Here is a 7,739-nt window from a genome sequence, read left to right as displayed (position 1 = left end):
AGAATGATCTGATCTTCATTATTGATCCTCTTGTTTCATACTTTGTTTCTGTTTTGAGAAGTGTCACCGCCTCAGTACAGCATCTCTTAAAGGTCACCTGTGGAACTTTTCAGAATTTTAAGAGCCCTCAGCTTTCTCCAGTTCATCTGGTAACAAAGAGGTGGGACAGCACAGTGCTGTACCTCCCCAGAGAAGGCCTGGGAAGGGAAGTGTGACATGGACTCGGGTGTCCCAGCTGCTGTTGGGACCAGGAATGTGGGTCCATATGCAGTGAGCTGGCTCTCCTACACCCTGTCAGTGGGGGCTCTGCCCTGGTCTTAACCTCAGCACAGGATCTTACCTCCTCCCTGAAATAGGGGTTACACGTACAGCAGCTGAGCAGCCTCAGGACCAGTGTTTTATTTCCTCTTTGCCTAAAACTGCCCTTTCTGTGGGCTATACCCATGCAGTTCACTGCTTTGGAGAAACACACAGAAACTTAGGTTTTGCAGCAGGATCTAAAATCAGTTATTGCTTTGAAGTTATTACTATAATCAACACAAAAAAACATATGGACTCAGATGCACTTCCCTGCTTTCCTCGTTTTTGTGTGCTCTTTGGGATCCAGGCAAAGTTCCTGCAGGTATGGCTCTTTCTCACTCTTACTGCCTATGTTTTCTCTTTAGCACTTGGAAGCCTTTTCCACTCCTCACTGGCTGGATTTCTTTATCTCAGCTGGTCTTGAAGTCAACATCCTTCTGGATTAAAGCATGTTTCCATGTCCTGTTTCCTGCACACGGCGTCTTTCCCAGAATCTACAATCCCTTTGGCTTCTTCATTTTTCAATTCTCTACCACTGCTGTTATTCCCTCAATTGTCAGGTGACCTCAAGCCAACTCCAAAATGATCAAAGTTCCTATCTGATATCAGCAGCTTAGTTCTCTTCTCTCCCTATCCCTTAGGTGCTCATCATACTCAAGAAATGAGGTTATAGCCTTCTCCTTGTCCATGACTGTTGCAGTGGAACAGACTGCTGGGAACATTTAATGACCCCTATGCAAAAGCATAAAAGTTTCTCTCCTCACCCCTTGTGGATTCTGGGACACTGTAAGCCAAAGGGAGCCAAGAAAGAAAAAGATTCCCTGCTCAGAGTGGATTTTGTAGCCCCTCAGACACGCAGAGAGAGTCCCCTGTAACAAGCAAAATTCACAAGCTGTATGTGGAGAGATTGCCCAAATTGTCACTTAAGTTAACATGAAATTTTACAGTCTTTCCCTAGGAACGTATATTACTTTAACAAAATAAAACGACTTTCCCCCTTATCAAGTATTATTCTTTTACATTTACAGTTTGCCTGACATACAGGAGTAATATTCCATGGTTTGCTACAACTTATAAGTTTATGACCCTTCTGTGGCAGATCAGACTAAACATAATTCATTCACAGCCACTTAGTGTTCTGGGAAATAAACCCCTGAACTTAAATAACTATAGTGTGACCTCTTTAAAATATTATTTATGGGTTAAGAACTATTATTATGTACATATCAAGATGTGCCAAAGGTTATAAAACAAACACTAGTCAGCAAACTGCACTGTTTACTAGCCGAGTCACTTGTGGCTTGCTTTCTCGTCATGGTCCTACAAATATCTGTAAATGGAGAAAAATAAGACTTGGCTGCCTTGGTAATTAGAATGAAGTTGATGCTATGGACCACTAAGGATTCAATAACAAATAATTCTCTGCCATAAACAGAATGCCAAACTATAGCTAAGCAATCCAGTTGAAATACATGGTGTTTTCCATTAAAAGAACATTGATTGCCACAGGGGTGCAGCCACTGTCACAATTAGCAGGGAAATGACAGCCCTTCATCTGCTATTCATTTTGTAAATCAGGTGATTGAATGCAGGGAGAAAGCTCCAAGCATGTAATGTTAGGCTCCCAGAAGGGAATTTCAGGTTCTGGTTTTGATATCTACCAACCCACAGGGGGTTTGGGGAGCATGTATGTATTCATTGCACTATTTGTTCATGTGTAATCGACCTATATCAGAACACATCTTGTGCACAAGGCTCCTAAAATGTTTTATGGGCAGGGCTGTACAAACACATAGATCAGAAATGTTCATATGAGTCAAAACTACATGATATAATTTTATGTGAGAAATCTGTCATGGTTTATTTCCCCTTCCCCTCATCCCCCCCAATAATAATAATAATAATAATAATAATAATAATAATAATAATAATAATAATAATAATAATATAATGACAGAAAAGGTTTGAATGAAAAGTTAACCATCAACTCTATCTGGACAAGTATTATAGCAGCCACATATAATGTCACAGGACAGCCCCTTCTATTCCTTTTTCAGACAGGGAAGTTCCCCAGAAATGTCAAAGGGGTTTAAACAATTTCTGCAGTAAGGACAGATGGAAGTACCTGCATACAGGTTTTCTTTGCTTTCAAATCAAGTCCAGCTCACAGAGATCATTTCCATCCAACTTGCTAGACATCAGGGACAGTTTCACGCATGTAAAGTAAATGCTGAGTAATCAGTATGGGGAAATAAATAAATTTTCAGCCCTCTGAAGAGAGTTTTTTTCTGCTATTAACTCAGGGGAATTTTTTTCTCCTTCGAGTACAAAAATACTGCGTAAGAGAGCTGGTACCAAAACAGCAAACAGCACTGTGGTGAGGGCAATCCCTAGAGGTGGTGAAGACCAAGTTCGTGTCCTTTTGAAAACTTGGGGTTTGCAGCTTTGTGTGCCACATCCTATGAGAATGCTTTGTCTGTTTACCCTCCTCTGACACTGACCAAAATCCCATTCTGGGCTGAGCCAGCTTTCCCTCTGGGAGCTGGGTGGAAATCAGCACCTTTCCCATCAGAGGATTGTGTCCCTGGAATGTTTCAATCCATTTTGTTCAATAGTTCTCTTCTGCCCTACTGGTTAATGATTCTTCTACTGTGTTTGCTGAGGGACCTCAGTCTGTTACACAGCTTAACCTTTCCTTCATCATTTGATCCCATTACACCAGTGACACCCCTGCAGCGCCTCCAGATATTCACTTAAAGCACCATTTTCATTGGATTGAGGCTGTTGAAAGATCCCAGTTCATTAGAAAGCAAGAGCCAGGTCTTGCACCCATATGGTGCAGTATGGGAACAAGGAGTTTGCTCGCTGTAGCCAAGAGTTATCACTTCCCAGAGAAGTGAGATGGAGTCATATGAATTCCAGGATGATATCCCTTATCTGGATGGAAAACTGACTGCTAGCATGTGAGCCAAACTGCTTACAAAGTCCTTCTGGTCTCCCTTAGAACATGGCAGGTGCAGACTTAACCACCAGTCTCCAGGGATGTGGGAGGTACTGGAAGAGGCAGATCTTGGAGTGCTGGGTGTATTTTCCATCAACAGAAAATAGGTAGCATTTCCTAATATTTGGTTCTTTTCCCTGGCTCACAGTTTAGGTTAATGTTTACTCATGGTAGGTATTTCCCATGACCTGCTTTAGTTTAGCTGAAGCAGGACTGTGGGGGACCTGGCTTTCAGAGGAGCTGCGCATCCACGTTTGTATCCCAGCCGAGAAAAATCCAAACCACAGGGAAACCAGGGCATGCTGTGAGCATAGAGCATCTGGGACAGTGTGAGCCAAGGAGGAGGACCCTGGTAGAGGAATTGGGTGAGCTAGATCCTATTCCTGGCTCTGTTCCATCTACAGGGTGGTCTCAGGCCACCACTTTTCCCCTCTTTGGCCCCCTGTTTTCCTTGTTCCATTATGCATTGTCTGTTTTGATTGCAAGTTCTGTGGGACAAGCTGTGTGCTTCTTACTAGATGTTCATCCAGTTCCTAGCACAGTGTAGTCCTATGCTTATTTAATTCCTCTAAGGCACCACTATAGTGCAAATAATATTAGATATCTGAACATTTTTGCTCTTATATTTTTAATAAGATTAAATATGTGTTTTCAATGTGGTCCTTTGCAGGCCTCCTGGTTTTTTTTCATTTACACCCCAGAGTAATTTTCGGCTTTGATTGCACAGGAGGCTTTAACATTTACATCCCTGGAAGAGGCTGGAGCTGTTAGTTGAAAGCACAGCCGTGTGCTGCTCAGTGCAGTCCCAGCCTGCCCAGGGGGCTGCCCTAACTAACCAGAATCAAATTAAAGCGCATCATAAAATTACAGCATGCTTTTCTGTAAAGTTTTATTTTTACTTTCCTGGGCCTGGCCTTCAGGTTTCATTAGGAGCAGCGCTCAGCAGAGCTCCCTGCAGGCTGAGGGTACCCTCTAGAGGAACAGGCACTGGCAGCAGTGAAAACCAGGGATGCTCTGTCTTCCCGGGGGCTTTTTTAGGGCCAATGAGAAATCAGGGGAAATGAAATGCTGAGTCTGGCCCCTGTCCACCTGTGCACTTTACCCTGTGCAAGGGAGACAGGATGCTGGTGGGTTTAGGTGTCATGTTTAAAGGGAGATATGTGCTGCCATAATCCTTCAAAAATCAGGGCTTTGAGGTTCTTGGGGCTGCTGGGAAAGGTGCAGTACAAACAGGGACACAACACTGTTCATATTTCCTCCTGTCCATAGTGCTGGTAGAGAATCAGGTAGGCTGGAAAACATCATCAAGTCCAACCATTATCCCAGCACTGCCAAGCTCACCACTAAACCACGTTCCTAAGCACCACATCTAAGAGTTTTTTGAACACTTCTAGGGACAGTTATTCCACTGCTTCTCCAGACAGCCTGTTTTGGGAGACTCGACCACCTTTTCAGTGAAGAAATTTTCCTAATACCCAATCTAGATCTTCTCTGGTGCAATATGAGGCCATTTCCTCTCATCCTATTGCTTGCTACCTGGGGGAAGAGACCAACACCCACCTGTCTACATCCTCCTTTCAGGTAATTATAGAGAGTCATAAGGCCCCCTGTTTATCCTCCTTTTCTCCAAACTGAGCATCCCCAGCTCCCTCAGCCACTCCTCATCAGACTTTTGCTCCAGCCTGTTTCCCAGCTCTGTTGCCTGTCTCTGGACACGATCCAGCACCTCAACATCTTTCCTGTAATGAGGGGCCCAAAACTGAAAACAGGATTTGAAGTGTGGTCAGGGTGGTACAATGGCCTCAAGGCTTGTTCTCCAGGCTTACATGCAGGCTGAGCAAGACACTCATGCTTTCAGTTTTCTTCAGCCTGGCCAGCCCTATTGGTAAAATTGCTGCCTCTGTCCATGGAAGGGGTAGGTCTTCCTGAAATGAAGCCCCACATCATGGGAAACAAAGGACTTCTATGGTGTCCAAATTTTTGCAGTTTTTCCTTCTTCATAGGGACCTAGTCCAGCACTGAGCTCAGCTCTCAGGCTCCTGTGTGTCAGTGCTACACCACTAAAATAAATTCATCTGGCTGATCTGCTCAGCTGGGGACCAGCCATGTTCTTTACATTCAGATCTCAGCACTCTCTGGTCCAATCTGACTGTTTCTTCACTCTCAAAAAATTCTCTTCTGGAAGGAGTGACTTCTGCAAGTAATACAAGGGCATTGGTAGCACAGCTGGTTTCTCGAAGAATTATGGAAAAGCTTACAATATGTAATGACAGCACAACGTGTATGCAAAATGATGCTCCCATCCCATTCTCCCATTGCAAATGTCTAAGCTTTATATTCCTGTTGCCTTGCCTCATGGCAATACTTCAGTGGCTCTCACGTGGTTTGAAAACAAAAGAGGCAGCTCCATCTAGAGGTCTGTGACAAGGCAGGAAAACCTGGTTTTCATAGTTCTGCACTTAAGGGTTTCTGTCTGATGCAGTGCTGTGTACGCGGGAGTGCTTTCTTTTGTGCAGGGTGGCTTTACCCTCTGGTTTCTAAATTTGTTATAAGTTCTAAGACTTTTGGAGCAGGGCCTTGAGCATCTGTATATGTAGTTTGCTGCCTGTGTGCAGAGTTTGGGACAGAAACAGGGTGGGTGGAGAGGTCCTGAGCATTGTTTCTCCCTGATTCTTTACAGACATCTCAGAATTTCTCAGTGCAATATGAGAGAGAACTGCACTCGAGCCTACATTGGTATTTTCTGGCTGAACCCACACCCTGATTCTAAAGGAGGGAAGAGTCTCACTGTGGTAATCACCATGGAGTGGGGATGGGAATATGCTGGTAACTTTTACTCATAGATGTACACCAACAAAAGGGCTACTTTAAGTGATTAGGAATCTAACAGTTTGATTCAAAGGGTACTTGTGATGGTATCTTTGTATCTCAGAGCTCTCACAGCACTGAGATTTTAAAGATCTTGATAAAAGTGCATACACTGCATATTTTTTTCCTATCAGTAATGATTAAAGCATAAACACAGAGATGCATCCACTGCATAGCATGTCCCAGAGTGGAGGCCTGGCACAGCACTGCAATTGTATGCTGTTTTTGGTTCTGAACCAAGAGGAGAGTTCTTTATAATGGACTGAAGAATAAAAATCAATCTTTAGGTAGAATTTAAAGGTTAATAATGCTCAATTACATGTTTCTTTTTCTTCTAATCACCTCATCCAGGTAATTGTTCCCTTCTACCTTTGAGCATCCTTCATCACCATTACATTGTCTACAGTGTACTCATCTCAGAATACTTTTAAGTTCATTTGCTCTAACCCTTTTCTGCTGTCTTTTCAACTTCCATCTGTACTATAGGTATTACAGATGACAGATCTGGTGGTTACTAGAAAATGTACAGATAAATAGAAATTATTGGTCAATGCTAACATTTCAGAGGAACAGAGTTCAGCACTTGAGGTGAAAAAAGAATATGCAGTTCTTGGCAGATGAGACTTTGTTTTAGTGAGAAAAGGAAATTTAATGAGAGGGCAGGAAACTGATAGATGAGGCTCAGTCTTGACTGAAAAAGAACTTTGAGGGCTTGCTGATCCTTTGTCAGAATTAAAGGAGTCAACTCAGATATTATTAGCATTAGTCTGCAACATGCAGTCATAATAGTCTCATAATGTTAATACATTTTTTTTCTCCTTTTTAGCTTACTTACTGTTAAACAATATCTACAATTGTTTTAGCGCAGATTATAGTCTTTTTTAAGTCTTTGGAAGACTTGAAAAATTGCAAAGTTAAACTATTCAGGAAAAGAACAACATCCTACTTCTTAAGGAATAACACTAATATTAGATTGGGGTGTTGATTAAGGCACGAACCCCACTCAGACACGAACGAGTGCCAGAGCAGAATTACCGTTTATTTAAAACCACTTAGGTTTAAATACAATGCTTAAACATGTCACATGACCTTCCAACCCATGACAATCAAGTATTGTCTGAGCATACGTGAGAACCCGGAAGACTACACCTCCCATGGTTCCTTGTTACATTCTTCCTGCCACATCTCCCCCCTCTTTTTATTAACAAGTTGAGAAACAATACATTTTTAACATTCTTATTATAACCGATCTTATTTCAACTAATTATAAAAAACAGAGCCTATCGTCACAAGGCCTTTACTGAACAGTTTACAACTCTATTGGTTCGTGCAATATTCAAGCAATCTCAAATTACCCAGGGTTTCTAGGTGTGGATAATCTTTTATCTGAGGGTGACTTTGTGTAATGGCATCATCTTTATTTAAAAGGGAAATGTGTTGGGTTGTAGATGTTGTGTTTGAGGTGGTATTGTTTGAGGTAGTGTTTAAGATGCCTTGCTATAAAGTGTATTTGCGTTCACACACACATACATATCTCCACTCAACTTTCTCATTCATACTCTGGTGGCCA

This window comes from Pipra filicauda, unplaced genomic scaffold (assembly GCF_003945595.2).
Source record: "Pipra filicauda isolate LSUMZ 115617 unplaced genomic scaffold, ASM394559v2 scaffold151_size3305965_pilon, whole genome shotgun sequence".
Lineage (NCBI taxonomy): Eukaryota > Metazoa > Chordata > Aves > Passeriformes > Pipridae > Pipra > Pipra filicauda.
Note: the sequence above shows the minus strand (reverse complement) of the source record.